Here is a 16,897-nt window from a genome sequence, read left to right on the forward strand (position 1 = left end):
CATCCACATAGTGTTTCTCAAAGACAAAGTAGCATATAGGCAAGTGTGGAATTTATGTTATGCTCCAATTGTCTGTTAATATATCAGTAGTATTGAAACAAATTCTCTTCTTCAAAGTAAGCAGTTTAGCAGAACTGATTGCACCTACTTTTCATAATCAGATATGTTTCTTGGCAAAGGCTTAAGTTGTCATAGACATTGTCTAGTGTAATTTAACTAGACATTAACTAGACATTGTCTAGTGTAATCTAGTGGGGTGCCTGGGTGTGTCAGTCAGGTAAGTGTTTGAATCCTGATTTTGGCTCAGGTCATGACCTCAAATTTGTGAGAGCAAGCCTGGAATTGGGCTCCATGCTGGATGTGGAGCCTGCTTAAGATTCTTTCTCCCTCTCCCTCTGCCACAAACCTGTCCATGCTATCTCTCCCTTTCCCTCGCTCTCAAAAAAAAAAAGAAAAAAGAAAAAAAAAAGATTGAATGTTAAGTAAACCCCACAAAATCTGTATTGCTTTTGATCCAAATATTAATTTTTAAAACTTTATGAAAGAGTTAGAAACTACTTATTTCAAATATATTTAGTGTGACAAACAAGTGGAAAGACATATTATGCTTATGAATTAGAAGAATTAATATTATTAAAATGTCTCTATCACCCAAGGTAATCTACAGATTCAATGTAATCTCTATCAAAATAGTGATAATGTTTTCTCACAGAACCAGAACAAACAATCCTAAAACTTACATGGAACCACAAAGGACTTCAAATAGCCAAGGAACCTTAAAAAAAAAAGAACAAAGCTGGAAGTATCACAGTCTCAAATTTCAAGATATACTACAAAGCTATAATAATGAAATCAGTATGGTACTAGCACAAAAGTAGACACAGATCAAGAAAATCCAGTTGAAAGCCCAGTAATAAATCCATGCTTGTATGATCAATTAATCTGTAACAAAGTAGACAAGAGGGCAACCCGGGTGGCTCAGCAGTTTAGTGCCACCTTCAGCCCCAGGGCATGATCCTGGAGTCCGGGAATGGAGTCCCTGGAGTCCCGGGATCCAATTCCACGTCGGGCTCCCTGCATGGAGCCTGCTTCTCCCTCTGCCTGTGTTTCTGCCTCTTTCTCTCTGTGTCTCTCATGAATAAATAAATAAAAATCTTAAAAAAAAAAGTAGACAAGAATATGCAATTGGGAAAAGACAGTCTCTTCAATAAATAGTGCTGGGAAAACTGGACAGCTATACATGAAACTAGACCACTTTCTTACACTATATACAACAGTAAGCTCAAAATGTATTAAGGAGTAAATGTAAGACCTGAAATCATAAAGAAACAAAAGCAAAAATAAACTACTGAAATCACACCAAAACAAACAAGTTTTTTTGCATTGTGAAGAAAACCATCAACAAAACAAAAAGGCAACCCACTAAGTGGAAAAAGATATTTGCAAAGGATATATCTGATAAGGGGCTAAAATCCAAAATGCATAAAGAATGTATACAATGCAACCCCCCCCCCAAACCATTCTGATTAAAAAAATGGGCAGAGGATCTCAATAGATAATTTTCCAAAGAAGACATCCAGATGAACATCAGACACACACATAAAAAGGTGTTCAATATCACCAATCATCAGGGAAATGCAAATCAAAACCACAATGAGATATCACCTTATACTTGTCTGAATGGTTAGTATCAAAAAGACAAGTAATAACAAGTGCTGATGAGGATGTGGAGAAAAAAGGATACTCCTGCATTCTTGATAAAATTGTAAATTGGTGCAGCCATTGTGGAAAATACTATGGATGTTCCTCAAAAAATTAAAAATTGAAACACCACACAATCCAATAACCTCACTGCTGAGTATTTACCCAAAGAAAATGAAAACACTAATTTGAAAAGATATATGCATTCCTATGTTTACTACAGCATTATTTACAATAGCCAGGATATGGAAACAATCTAAGTATTCATCAATAGATGAATGGCTAAAGAAGGTGTGGCATATATGCATATGCAAAAGGATATTTCCCAGCCATAAAAAAGAATGAGATTTTGCTACTTGCAACAGTATGGAAATATGTAGAGTGTATTATGCTAAGTGAAATGAGTTAGACAGATAAAGACAACTACCATATGATTTCACTTATATGTGAAATTAAAAAAAAAAAGAACAAACAGACCCATGAATAGAGAACAAATTGATGGTTGCAAGGCAGGGGGAAATGGGCAAAATAGGTGAAAGGGAGTGGGAGATATAGACACCCAGTTATGCAATGAATAATTTATGAAGATGAAAATTACAACATAGGGAATATAGTCAATGATATTGTAATAGTGTTGCATAGTGACAGATTATAGCTACATTTGTAATGAGCATAATATAAGGTGTAGAGTTTTTGAATCACTATATAGTACATCTGAACCTAATACAACATTGTGTGTCAACAGTACTTCTACCTATTATCTATCTATCTATCTATCTATCTATCTATCTATCATCTATCTATCATCTATGTTTAGTGTTAGTATAATTTAATACACAAAAGTTAGACCCTACTTTAATGCATAAATAAGTTTTTGGTTTAATAAATTATGGTAAATGCATATGATTGACTGCCATGCAAACGTTAAAATAGCTTTTTAAAAATTATCTTCTGATGTGAAAAACATCCATGGTACAGAAGAGGAAAAAATACTAAAATAATACATATGGGTGACATATAAGTTGATAATATGCACAAAGGTATATATAAGAATATCAATAAATTGTTGGCTTTGGATGGTTGAGACTATAGTTAGTTTTTACTTAAGGTTTTATTGTTGTGTTCCTTTTGTTTATAATATTTAGTGATTGTTTTCATTTTGTAATCTACGTACAATTAACAGTATAATAAAACACATATTATACATTATGCAACTTACAATGCTATTTCAAAATATTCAATGCTATATTTTAATTAAGTGATTTACCCATGGCCCCAAATTTTATCAGGTAAGATACCTTTATTAGGCTCAGACCTTATTACTCTACATCTTTCCCCTCCACAGGGTAGCATATCACATGTCTCTACTTGGGTCCCTGGTAGACATTGCTAATTAATCCCTCACTCATAACGTTTATTAACAAAGTATTGATATAACTGTCCCTGAGCAATTAGAATAGGCATGTGAAATAAAATCTATTGGCTCTCTCTTTATTTTACCATGCTGACTAAGAGGACAAGTATGATAAATTCCCACTTGAACACCCATTGTTAACATCCAAGATAATTAAAGAAACTTGGTTTGATTATTTTTAGAATTGGTTAAAATGAACTATATATTTGCTGCATTGTAGTATATATGTTTTTGAGACATATGTGTCCTACAGAAACACCAGGGAATGATCTATTTTCCAGCATATAATACTTATATTTCTTCTAATGTATCCTCAGAGAATTCATTTTTAGATCCCACTCTTAGACAAAATATTGTTGTGCTCTCCTTCACTGATGACATTGAAATAAAACTGCTATGAACCAAGGAGTAGAGAAATAAATATGGTATGTTTTAAAGAAGCTAATTTGGCAGCAAATGGGGGGAAACACTGCTGTGCCAATGTCAAAAACAGCCCTTCCTGAAATCCTATGCTTTTTGCAGTGCAGAACAACCTTCATACTTTTCTCACATCCCAAAGCCAAACTTAAAAGTTTAATCCCACATGAGCTAGAATGAAATCCTTTATAAAAATAGCTCCTGGCCAAAAAGTTCTACTTAAAAAAGAAAGAAAAAAAAAGAAAGGAAAAAGATTAAAAAAATCCAAAAAAGCAGGCAGCAAATGGGATAGTAAGCCAACAGAATCCTAGCACTGTAACCTTACCACCTACCATACAAAGATTCTGGGCAGCCAAGTGTCAAGCTATGTTGAGGAGAAGCATGAGTCTCTGGTGTTTACAAATTCAATTCCATTAAACAAGTATTTATTGAGTGTCTTCCATGTGTTCAGTAATGTTTTAGACACGATGGAAGAAACAAAGGAAATATAAGACAGTTACTACCCTGAAGGTGTTTGCAATCTTGTTGAAGAGCTTCCTCTAAAAAAACAATTTACTGCTAATGAGTAAGAAATACACATGATTCAAAATACCCTGTGGACAGAAAACCCATTCACATGTCATCCAGATGTCATTTTAGTAGAAGTTCAACCACCTCATTTTCAATTTACCAAAGGAATCAACCCAGAGCACACACACATCTTTAGCCTTGTCCACATTTCAAGTGGATTATTCTAAGCAAACAAACTCACTTCCCGGCCCAGAACGCTCCAGATGAACTGTGCTTAAGCTGTCTGAATTTGCTCTTTGACCTTGTCTGTCAAGTATGATAGCCATTTTTTTTCTGGGTAATGCATTATCACTGCATCCCATTTTGATGATGTATTATACTTACACATCATTGAGAGGCAATTTGCTTTGATGATGTACAGACATGCAATACATCACAACGCTGAAAAAGCAAGAAGAGAGCACCCTAGAGTCTATAATTCAAGTAGTGATGCCCTCCGTGGAAGAACAGGGAGACAATTAATTTAAATTATCTGGACAGGAACTGGATGACAAAAAGACTTTTGACCCTTCCCTAAATGTAAAATGTAAAAATAGTTATATTAAAAATGCTATCACATGGTTATAAAAGAACAAGGTCAGAAATCCTGTGTTTATGGAACTTTTCTATATATTAACCATGATCATAGATACACAAATCTATACAGGTGACAAAAAGGTATAGAATTGAATACACAGAGTACAAGTCAAACTGAATTAATCTGAATAAGATGGATTGTCAAGGAATTGTCGATGTCAATGTCCTGATTGTGATATTATACAACAGTTTTACGAAATACTACTATTGAGGAAAACCAGGTAAAATATTTACAGGATTTGTGTTATTTCTTACAAATGATTCTACAGTTTCCTCAAGAATTTTGATGAAAATATTTTTAAATATTTTCTCAAAGGCAAGACCAGCACTTTCATCTGTTTAGGGAATTGCATTAAAAGAACTCACTTACCTTTTTTTAAAAAAAAATTATCGACAAATATTTAATATTTAACTGTGACCCTTACATTCACATTAACAACTAATTAGTGTTCAATATATGGAAAAAGTTCTATTTAAGAAAGAAACTAATACTGCTTAAATAAAGATATGTTAGTATGCATGTAGAAACACAGGAGATCTTAGGGATATCTTTTATTATAAAACAAGCAGCTAATGGGAGTTAAGGATGTGAAGACAAATTCAAATAAAGAAGTCTATATAAAGGGCTGAATGTGAGATCCATGCATAAGGTCTTCTAGAAGTAGGGATCTTTAGGTAGAGAGGGTATCTACTTGACATGAGAAATATCCTTTGGGGGATCCCTGGGTGGCTCAGGGGTTTAGTGCCTGCCTTTGGCTCAGGGCATGATCCTGGAGTCCTGGGATCAAGTCCTGCATTGGGCTCCCTGCATGGAGCCTGCTTCTCCCTCTGCCTGTGTTTCTGTCTGTCTGTCTGTCTCTCTCTCTGTATCTCTCATGAATAAATAAATAAAATCTTAAAAAAAGAGAAATACTGTTTGATAAACAGATATTTCCATCATTAATTGTATTTAAGTGCAATGGAATTGATCTTTGATTCAAACTGAAGAGATGGTTATACATAGCTATTAACTAAGGGAATGGTTTGGCCACTATTTAGCTATTAGGAACAGAACATAGATGCACAACTACAAATGGTAGAAATATAAATTGCAAAGTGATGAATTAAAGGAATCCAAATGTAAAAAGAGTTCCCTATGGGCGAATGTAGATACTAAGCCTGTGTAGAAAGGGAGTAAGGGAAATACCAGGAGACAAAGACTTTCACACCTTCTCGGTAGCCTGAAGACAAATTAGACAGCATTTATTAAAAAAAAAAAAAAAAGAATGTTCAGAAAACCAGCAGAAAACAACATAGTACAGATAAGAGTTCCTCACAAAAGAACCCTTAGGAGTTGGTAGTTGGTAGTTATGAAGATCAGAGGTAGGAGGAAGTAGGTATGCAAGTTAGCTACACTAAGCTGCTTCCCTAGCTGTATTTTGTAGTAGAGATGTTCTCACATTTGCTGAGGCCAGAGTAATAACATATTCCAAAGAAACTGAACTATAAATCTGAGGTGGGGACTTCCAGAATGGATGTTGTAACATGGAATAGAATCAACATCATTTTTACAAAGAGGAAGGAAGGCATGTGACTGCTTATTTTCTGCTCATACTCTTAAAATTAGCAATTGCTAGTCACTGTTGACAATTTCTTCTTGTTCAGAGGTAGACGCAGCATATAAAGAGAAAATCCACAATAGCTTCTTAAATTTGCTCAGCTATTCATTCTTAAATATGAATGGAAAACTAATACTCACAGAATATTTGGGCAAAAAAGGCAGAGTTAAAGGCATAAACTTGCAAAATTGAGTTTTGAGATGAAATCATCCATCCACGTATACATCTAAAATTTATCTGGTGATTTCTGTGTTTTAGTTCCAGTAACTGGAGATAAAAAAAATGTAGTACATGCTGTTCCCATTAATGAGCATCTAATAAAAATTAGATACATTAGTAACATCTCCCAAGATTCCGAGAGGCACTATAGCATATCAAGAAAGGATACAGACTGCAGATAACTTGATCAGTGTTCACAATGGGGCTTCCCAAAGACCTTTAGTATTTGCTTTAGTTTTCTGAAATGAAAAACATAAATATATCTTTTGCCTGAAACAATAAAATAATGGAATTTAAATGTATAAACACAAGAAGATTAAATAAAAAAACAAAATCATTTGTAACATTAAATATTTTTTAGAATGTTATAAAGACTAGTTGGTCTAAATTAGGACTAGTGACTTAGGACCATTATACTAATAAATAAGTAGAATATTCAAGTGGAAGAAAATGTAACTAAATAGTAGAAAGTTCACTACAAAGTTGTACAAATGTAAAGATGTGAGAACATAATATATGTGTTTATGAATATGCATAAGAAAAAGTGATTCTGCATGTATATCAAACTTCGTTTTATACTGCTTTATAGAAAATTATCAATGAAAAATGCAAAGACTTTCATTTCTGAATCCAAATGCTATTGGAATTGACTGGAGCAAAACAGTGTTGCCAGGGACTGTCAGAGGTAATATAATGATAGAACAATAGAGAATTTTTTTCAGGTCACTAATAACCAGGAGGTCATGATTCTTGACTTTGGAAATCATAATCAATTAACCAGGGAAAGAGATTAAAGGCAAAACAGGAAAGGGAAAGAAGAGTCAAGGAAGAGAGGAGAGGCCATTTCTACTAAAAGCTGATAAAATTCAAGTATTCCATACATCAGAGATACATTTTTTAAAAAAAATAACACAAAAGAGAGAAATATGCTTCTGGAATGGTAACCAAAGTGAACATAGCTGACAGATTATATCAAGATATGATGATTTATGAAGAATTCTGAGAAGGTCCAAGCTTAAAGACAAATTAATCAATTCTTTCATCTATTCTCCAATGGAAAAATTCATTTGAGTCTCTCACTTTAGTTTACTGAGACTTTACAAATTTCTTTCTCTCTCTCTCTCTGTTGTTACTTCTTGCTCTTTTCCTCATTCAATTTCATTTGCGAATTAAATACATAGAGGCACATAGATATGTTTGGCTCTTTAAATTTTTATGTAAATTTCAAATTTATGTGACACATATTGCATGATAAAGAAAGATGGTGGCACCAATCCATGACAACCACTGGATTCTGAGATGTATTAGAAGTAAGGTTTTAGAAAAATAACAGAGGTTAGATCACTACAATAAACACTATTGATTCTGGAAACCACCACAAACTTTTTAAAAAGAACTTATGTTCTAGGAAAGTTTTATATTTACTGTTTGATCTTACTGATATAATGAGCAAGTTTATTACAACATTATTGTCTAGTAAAGGCATTGGTAGCAGTGTATTTTTTACACAACATACAATAGAAAAAACAAAGAGAATTATTAGAGTCACAGAGGATGTGATATAAAACTTAGTATTTCTTTTAAGAAATCTAAATTCAGCTTCACTGGTCTTCAGTTTGTTCCAGTTTTTCAAATCCTATATTACTAGAATAATGATAGGATTTTTAGGATAATGAACATACTAGCTTTTCAAATAAGAAAATGAAGATAAATTCTAAGAGAGATGGCTGAAGCACACTCCAATGCTCTAAAGAAGGAAATAGTTCTAGAGCTTATTTGGAATCGACTAGCTAAAGCAATCACAATTTATTGCTACTTAATCTAATCTGCCTTAAACTCTTATTTTCTTTTTAGTTTTCAGAATTTGGAAATATTTTCATTCCTAATTGTGATTCTCCACTTTGTCACTAAACATACATGGAAAGCTCATCCTATTGAGAATGAAGAAATTAAAAACATGTTTGTCTTAGACCTGTGATATAATATACGACAGGTTTCCAAGAGGGTTTATTTTACTTATTTATGTACTTATTTATATTTTTTATTTATTATTTTTATGTCAACAATATTGTTTTGAGTAAAAAAATTAAAGTCCTTTCATGTAACATTAGCTTATCTTCTGGAGATAAAGGCATAGCATATACAGAAAATGAAAAAAAAATCTTTCTTTTTTTGCTACCTAGTATTTCTTTAAAAGACATCTTTTTAAAAGTTCAATGGCAGCAGCGTTTATTCTATTCTCAAGATTCTCACCAATTCAAAGAATAAAGGTCCCTATTTGTTGTTTCAGGAATTTAACATAACAAAGTACAGCACTATCTTAATAAAGCAAAGTAGGATTAAACATTTATTTACTGCTGCCTCAAAACTAGTTAACATGAGCAATAAAACTCCCAAGTTTTCTATATGTGCTAGGGATCTTTTTTCAATTAAAAAATAATCTATATTTAACAAATAAGTCAAATATTATATACTCTCAGAAAAGCAAAAATTAAAATACAAGTATCTATTTTATCATAGATTTCCATTAGTTTTATAATGTTCCCTATTGAAAAAAATAAGTTATAAAAGAATTATGATATGAATTCATACATATTTTTTTTAAAGATTTTATTTATTTTTTCATGAGAGACAGAGAGAGAGAGAGAGAGAGAGGCAGAGACACAAGCAGAGGGAGAAACAGGCTCTATGAAGGGAGCCTGATGTGGGTCTCCATCCTGGCACACCAGGATCACACCCTGGGCTGAAGGCAGGTGCTAAACCACTGAGCCACCCAAGGATCCCCAAGTTCATACATATGTTAATGTTTTGTCATTAACATTTGAATTCTCAAATTTATTTTGAAGTTAATCATAACTAAGAGATTCCAAGATATTGAGAAATATAGTAGCTAAGAAAATCCTTAAGTTTTGATCTCTTTGGAAAAAATAAAAATGGATTGTACTCAAAGATGCATACCATATGCATAAAACAATAGACTCTTATACATGTTTTGGGTTGAGGATTAATCCTGAGTTTATTAACAATGGGATGGTGTCTATTTGGACTTAGTTTAGCTGGAATAATCACTTAGGTAGTCAGACCATTTGGGGGTTTGTTTGTTTTTGGTAGTATTGCACGCTAAAGAAACTGATTACTGAAATTCAAGTATCTTGAAAAATGCAATACAATACATAGAAATAATAGCCACAAGTACTTAGATTATTTATATCAATTTTAAGCATGGTGATTTTAAAGAGAGACAAAATGGAAAATATTTCATGATGATAAGTAATATGATGAGAGAAGATTCAGAGCCATCACATGTTAGTGATTGCTGAAGGAGCTCAATTTTTAATCTAGCATTCAGATGACTCTGGACTATATGCCAGTAATGTATATAGCACTAAAGAAAGCAACTGGGCCAAATTTTGGAAGGCTACGTAAGGAACTTTTGGTCGTCTATAAAAATATGGTAACTGTACAAAGATGCCATAGATTTCTCTGGAATATATTGAGTTTTTTATTTAATTTAATGTAATTTTATATTATTTTATTTATTTATTAGAGGGAGAGAGAACAGACAAAAGCAAGAGGAGAGGCAAAGGGATAAGGAGGGAGAGTATTTTTTTTTTTTTCCAGAGGGAGAGAATCTTAAGCAGACTCCATGTGGAGCCCAATGCAAGGCTCAATCTCACAACTCCCTCATCATGACTTGAGCCAAAATTCAGAGACAGACACTTAACCGAATGAGACACCTAGGCGCCCTAGAGTTTGCTTGATTTTTTAAGTTAGAGGTATTTTTAAAATATCAAGAATAACAATTGGCAAGGAACATATAGAAGAGCTGGTCCTTATCATTCTTCATATCCATGATTCTAAATAAAAATAAAACTAGGGGCGCCTGGGTGGCTCAGCAGTTGAGCGTCTGCCTTTGGCCCAGGTTGTGATCCTTGGGTCCTGGGATCGAGTCCCACATCAGGCTCTCCCCGGGGAGACTGCTTCTCTCTCTACCTAATCTCTGCCTCTCTCTCTCTGTGTCTCTCATGAATAAATAAATATTTAAAAGAAATAAACCAAAACTGAATGCTACCAAATATAGGACTGATTATATATTAAGACAATGTGGTATCAAAATACAACTCAGCTCTATGTAAAATTATTTCTTAAAACTATATTTTCACAGATTTCACCTAAAATACCTAAATATAAATATATAATGAAGATTTATATTAGATTCAATGCATATTTAAGCATACTAAAGAGTTTTACAAGTTTTTTTGTTTTTAGTATTAATAATAAAATAAATGCAATTTTAATTAACGAATGCTAATGGGCTATGTTCTATTCTAAACACTTTATCGGATACTTTATTGAATCATTTGAATCAAAGCATTAAAAAGTTAGGTAATTGTTTAAAGGGCATCCAATAAATTATAAATGAAAATCCACATTTCAATCTATCTAAAATGAATAGGATACTTCACTATGATTTAGTCATTTTTAACCATGTTTATGTTTTGCTTTATTTCATATATACCACTCCAATTATTATTTTATTTTTAAATTATTTTTACATTTTTTCTTTTAATTTAAATTCAATTAATTAGCATATAGTGTATTATTAATTTCAGAGGCAGAGTTCAGTGATTCATCAGTCTTTTAAATTATACCCAGTTACATATAACTAACACCCAGTGCTCATTATATCGTATGCCCTCCTTAATGTCCATCACTCAGTTATTCCATCCCTAAACCTCCCTCCCCTTCAGCAACTGTCAGTTCAAATCCAATAATTATTTTAATATCTACTTTTTTATATACAGATAAAATATGAAGGGATTTTATATATAACTATATAATACAGATTAATATGCAATATAAATAAGATATACATTATATATGTTATAATTTATGTTATAACATATAACATATTTTATATTATTGAAATGGCATAACTAATGTAAAAAATGTCTAGAACAGAAAGACTATGAAGACAACCACTTATTTTGTTTCTTATAATACAAATAATAACTGTTCAAAATTTTAATTTTATTGGATTTGGTGATGGGCATTAAGGAGGGCATGTGATGTGATGACCACTGGGGGTTATATGCAATTGATAAATCATTGCACATTACATCTGAAACAAAGTATGTACTTTTTGTTAGCTAATTGAATATAAATTTTAAAAATCTGTTAAAAAAAAGTACTACTGGATCACATTTTTTTCTTTTTTTTTTTTTTGGCTTTTGTCTTCTTCACGCTTGAATGGGGTACATTTGAGTCACAGATATTTTGGCAAGTTCTATGATGCTTCAACTGGCATGATGAATGAGTCCTTTGAAGATAGGAGGCAACTGCCTCTGACTTTAGCCCCAGGAAAATCTATGAGCCCTGACATTGTCTGTTATTATAGGAAGTAAGTTTTTCCTTTAGACCTTTGACCCTGGATAAGTTTATTTGCTTGCCTTTCTTTCTTCCCTAGTGGCTTCTCTGGGCAGCAAACTAAGTCTTTTGCAGTCAAAAAGTAAAAGATCATACACGATTTGACAAGTCATATATGTACTGACATATATCCAAGACATATATGTACTGGATGTTCCATATAATGTAATTTCTTTTGTTTACATCTCCACACATAACATGAAAGAGGATTATTGAGATCACTATCCAGGTAACTCAGGCAAGGAGTTTTATTTGCAACTATCAGGGCTCTGTGTCAGTTAAGAAAACATATTTAAAATGATTATTAACATTATTCAGCTGATCATTTAACTATCTGAGTTGCATAATCATAATTCTCTCTCTCTCTCTTTCTCTGTCTCTCTACCTGATAGATGAAACTAGCTAAATTATGACACAAGAAAGGAGAATAATAAGTACTGAGGGTGATGAAGAATTATTCATTAGCTAGTAAGAAAGTTGCAGATGGTCATTAGAAAATTCTAGAAAAATTACAGTTAATGGCAAAGAGAAACAGAGACAGTCAAGGAGCTGAAACATGTACAGCCTAGGCAGCTGAGTAGTGTTAGGGCAAAAGCCTATCTACGTGATTTTCCTGATTTGGAATTCTGCAAGAATAATAGCTCAGTGATGTGCTGTTCATGGAGACACATGCATATTTTTGCTCCATCCTTTTAAACTTCTTCTGCCTGAGGTCAATCATAAATCCTATAATTAAATCAGTTTGAGATATGAACCTAGAGAAGTAAAAACAGAGGACTTGCATAGGTAGGGATACACCCCATAAGGTTGTACTCAAAGAATGTGCAGCATGACAACTCAACATATTGAATCTCAGCCATCTGAGCACTTCTGCACTTGATGAAATACCCAAGACATACTAAATGAGGTTGATTCTAGGTAATGCTGAAAAGTTGTAACTTTTGATAAGAAATGGATTTTGAAGTCGCATTTCATCATTTAAAAGTGACTCAGAAATGAAGATATCCTCATCATCATGAATAATTTTTCAAGTTTTCACGTTTGCAACTTACCTTTAACTCTTAATCAGGATGGCCTAAATAAGCACCAGCTGGTCAAAAGATAAAGTTCATTCTTCTATATACTTTCTCTGTCTTAAACTATGTATTGAACTACAACAAATAACTTCCTATTTTGTAAATAGTTGTGATAGTTATGTTGTATGTATGCAAACATGACTAGTGTAGCTTCTCCCAAGTCTTTGTGCGACTTTTGCCTTATTTATCCTGCTATATAGTAAAACCATCATTTGTGTGCCTGCTTACTTTTAGATCAAGTATTTTTGTCAAAAGTTAATATTTTTGGGTACTACATCAATTCATTGAATAAAAAAAGTTATTTAATAAATGGTTTTGAAACAACTGAGTAATTGTATTAGAAAATAGTGAATCTTGACTCTTACTCAATAGACAAAAATAAATTTGGGTCATATTGTAGGTCAACATATAAAAATTTGAACCATAAACCTTCTGGCTTACTGACATTGAGGTAGGCACAATTTCATAAGACATAAACACTATTCCTAAAAAAAACCTGATACATTTAAAATTTATCCAAACCAAAAATTATAGGTCATCAAAAGCCAGTGTCAAGAAAATGAATATGTAAGCCATAAATTGGAAAAATATCTATAACACACATACCTCACAGGGAACTAGCATCAAAAATATATACAAACTGCTAATCAACAACAGAAGGAAAGCGATAGATGATAGGCAAAAGACTTGAAAAAAATATTTCACAGAATAAGACACAGAAATGTCCAAAATGCATATGAAAACATGTTGATGTTATTAGTGAAATGCAAATTCAGTTGGCAATGCGAAATCATTTCACATTCACTAGAATAGCAAAAGTTTAAAAAACTAGCAACATTTAAAGTTGGCAAGGATGAAGACTGTATTAGTTTCTATTGCTGCTATAAGAAACTACCACACACTTAGTGGCTTAAAACAACAGAATTTTTTTTTTTTATCTAGTACTTGTGGAGGTCAAAAGTCCTAAAATCAAGGTATTAGAAGAGTTATATTTATTTTGAAAGCCTGTGACATATATTTCTTTGTCTTTCCCATATTCTAGAGGCTCCCTGCCTTCTCTGGTTAATGGCCTCCTTCTCCATTTTCAAACCAGTAATATGACATTCCATCTTTTTCTCACTCTCTGTCCCCCTCCTCACCATCTCTGAATCCACCATCATATGTCCTTCTCTGACTCCCACCCTCCTGTGTCTCCCTCTTACAAGGACTTGGCAATTATACTTGATCTACTAGATAATTCAGGATAAGCTTCTACCTCAAGATCCTTAAATTGAGATAGCAAAGTCCTTTTGTCATGTAAGGTAACATATTTAGAAGTTTTGGGGGTTCGGACATCTTTGGGGGACAATTATCTTGCCTACCACACAGAGCAACTTAAAGTCTCAAAAGCTCATGGCAGTAACATAAAATGGTACAACTTTATTAAAGAACAGGTTGGCAATTTCTTATAGTCAAACATAGTTAAAAGAAATTAAATATATACAACTAAACTTTATGACCAGGAATTCCAGTCCAGGTTATTTGCCCCAATAAAAATAAAACATATGTCCACAAATAGGCTTATATAAGAATGCTCATAGGAGCCTTGGTTAGCAGACAAAAACTGGAAGTAACTCAAAATTTCTGTTGATCATAATGATTAGATAAATCCATTGTGGTACATTCCTACAATGGTATATTATTAAGTAATAAAAATGAACAAACTAACAATACATGAAACAATACACATGGATCTTTAAAACATTACACTGAGTAGAAGAAGCTGGACATAAGACTACACATTGTGTGATTCCATTTATAAGAATTCAAGAACAGGCAACACAAGCTGGTTTGAGTGGAAATCAGAAAGTGGCTGCTATCTTTAAGTGGAAATTGAATAGAAAGGCATATGAGGAAACTCCTTATGTTGACGAAAATCGTTTATGTCTTGCCTAGATTCTTGGTTACATGGATATATAATTTGTTATTACTCATTGAAATGAACACTTAGGACTTGAGAAATTTGTGAATGGAAATGAAAGGCTATCAACATGTTTTACAAGTAAATATGTTTAAAAATTATTTTCTTGACAAAACCTCAAGACTCTGTGTTTCATTTTTCTTCTATAGGTCTCAATTCTGCCTAAAGGTAGTACAAATGTCATTACACTGCATCTGTGTAAGGAAAACAACAATCACCATCATAAAACTTTATTAATTGAGAACACACATGTATAAACAGTCTATTTTCCTTTTTCTTGATTTCTTCTCCCCCCTTTCCTGGATAATTGACTATGAAAACAAGCAATTTGACCTGACAGTAAACTGAGAAATGGTTTTTCTTCATTTTAATATACCACAGGTAGCCCCATGGCTAAATATATTTTTTACAGTCAATAATAACAATATTTCAGTTCTGATATAAAATTCCTTGCTTCCTTGATTATAATAATTTTATTTGATGTTAAATTGAACAAAGATATGATAGAGACCCAGAATCAATCAATCTTAATCCCTATTCTCTGTATCTATTTATCTAACTAGCTATCTTCCTATATATTTATATGGAAAGCATAGGGTGTTTTGTGCTCATATTTTTATATTTTCACTAAACTTTCAATTAATTCCTCTTAAAATATTCCTTTGAATATTTTCTTTATTAATCAGAATTACTGATTTTGAATGAAGGAACACATTAATAAGAATTATACTAGCTGTTATTTAAATCCTTGTTGAAAACAATCAAACACACAAAGGGATTTTGTTTCTCCTTAACCCACATGTGCTTCTTACATTGAAATTCTATGGCATTTTGTTCACCAAGGCAGGCAGCTGACATATTCATGTTCATCATTTCAATAAAACCAAAGCAAACATTGCAGTACTCCAAGTAGTCTTCTTTTGAATACCGATAAAGGTAACAGTGATGTGCAGGCTTTATATGCAACCCCTGTTTCACCCAAAAACTGTCAAATAACAGTGGCTTTTACTTGTGCTTCAACAAGCTAAGCTAGCTAATAGTGCCTTCATTGATTCTGAAATTATCTTTCAATGATGATTTTCTGTGGCATCTGTAAAAGTCCACAGAGCTGAATCACCTATTAAATTATATAAGCTTGTTCCTGGGGATTTAATTAAGACTATCAAAAATTGAGTAATAAAAGCAAAAAAAGTACTTTGAACATTTTCACTAAGGGGAAAGGTTTGCTTGACGCAGCTGCCCTCATTGTGAGAATGAGGAAGATCACTTAATTGATAATAAGACTGATTCTAATATCTTAACCCCAAAGAGGATGGAAGAGGGAAGGTGGATGGGTAAGGAAACATCACTACTACTGATGCCTCTTGGATCTTTTAGACTGCAGAAGTGTGCTCTACATTTTCCTGGGGGACTGAAAATGTTCTTCAGATGGCCCAAACTACTCTGTTTGCTAACAACCAGCACTGCGGCCATAGTGTTATTTTATTAATAAGTGACAAATTTTTTTTCAAATTATTTGCACTAATTTTGGTGATTTTATTAGACACCTAAAAACTGCAAAATTAAAGACAATGAGACTTCAGATATTTCATACTTTTATAGTGGCCCAGAGACATAAGAATACGATGCATTTTAAATTATCATATTGACATCAAAACATCTAGTTCTTTACAAATGTAATTTTGAGTCCAATTCAAGCATTTTTTTAGCAAACAAAATGTCTGTAATTGCTTCTAATGTTATTATATATCATAGGAAAAATAATTAAAATATTCTGTTACAGAAAAAAAGGTACAAAGTACCCACTTGTATGTGTCTCTCCAGTTTCCTTTAATCAGATGATGTTACTTTGGCTAACTATTTAAAGTGAATTAATAATCATTCAAATTCACCTGTGATTGAAAAGATTTAGCCTGCCTAAAAAAGTAATCTCTTGGGT

The sequence above is a fragment of the Vulpes vulpes genome, chromosome 9 (genome assembly GCF_048418805.1).
Source record: "Vulpes vulpes isolate BD-2025 chromosome 9, VulVul3, whole genome shotgun sequence".
NCBI classification, from domain to species: Eukaryota; Metazoa; Chordata; class Mammalia; order Carnivora; family Canidae; genus Vulpes; species Vulpes vulpes.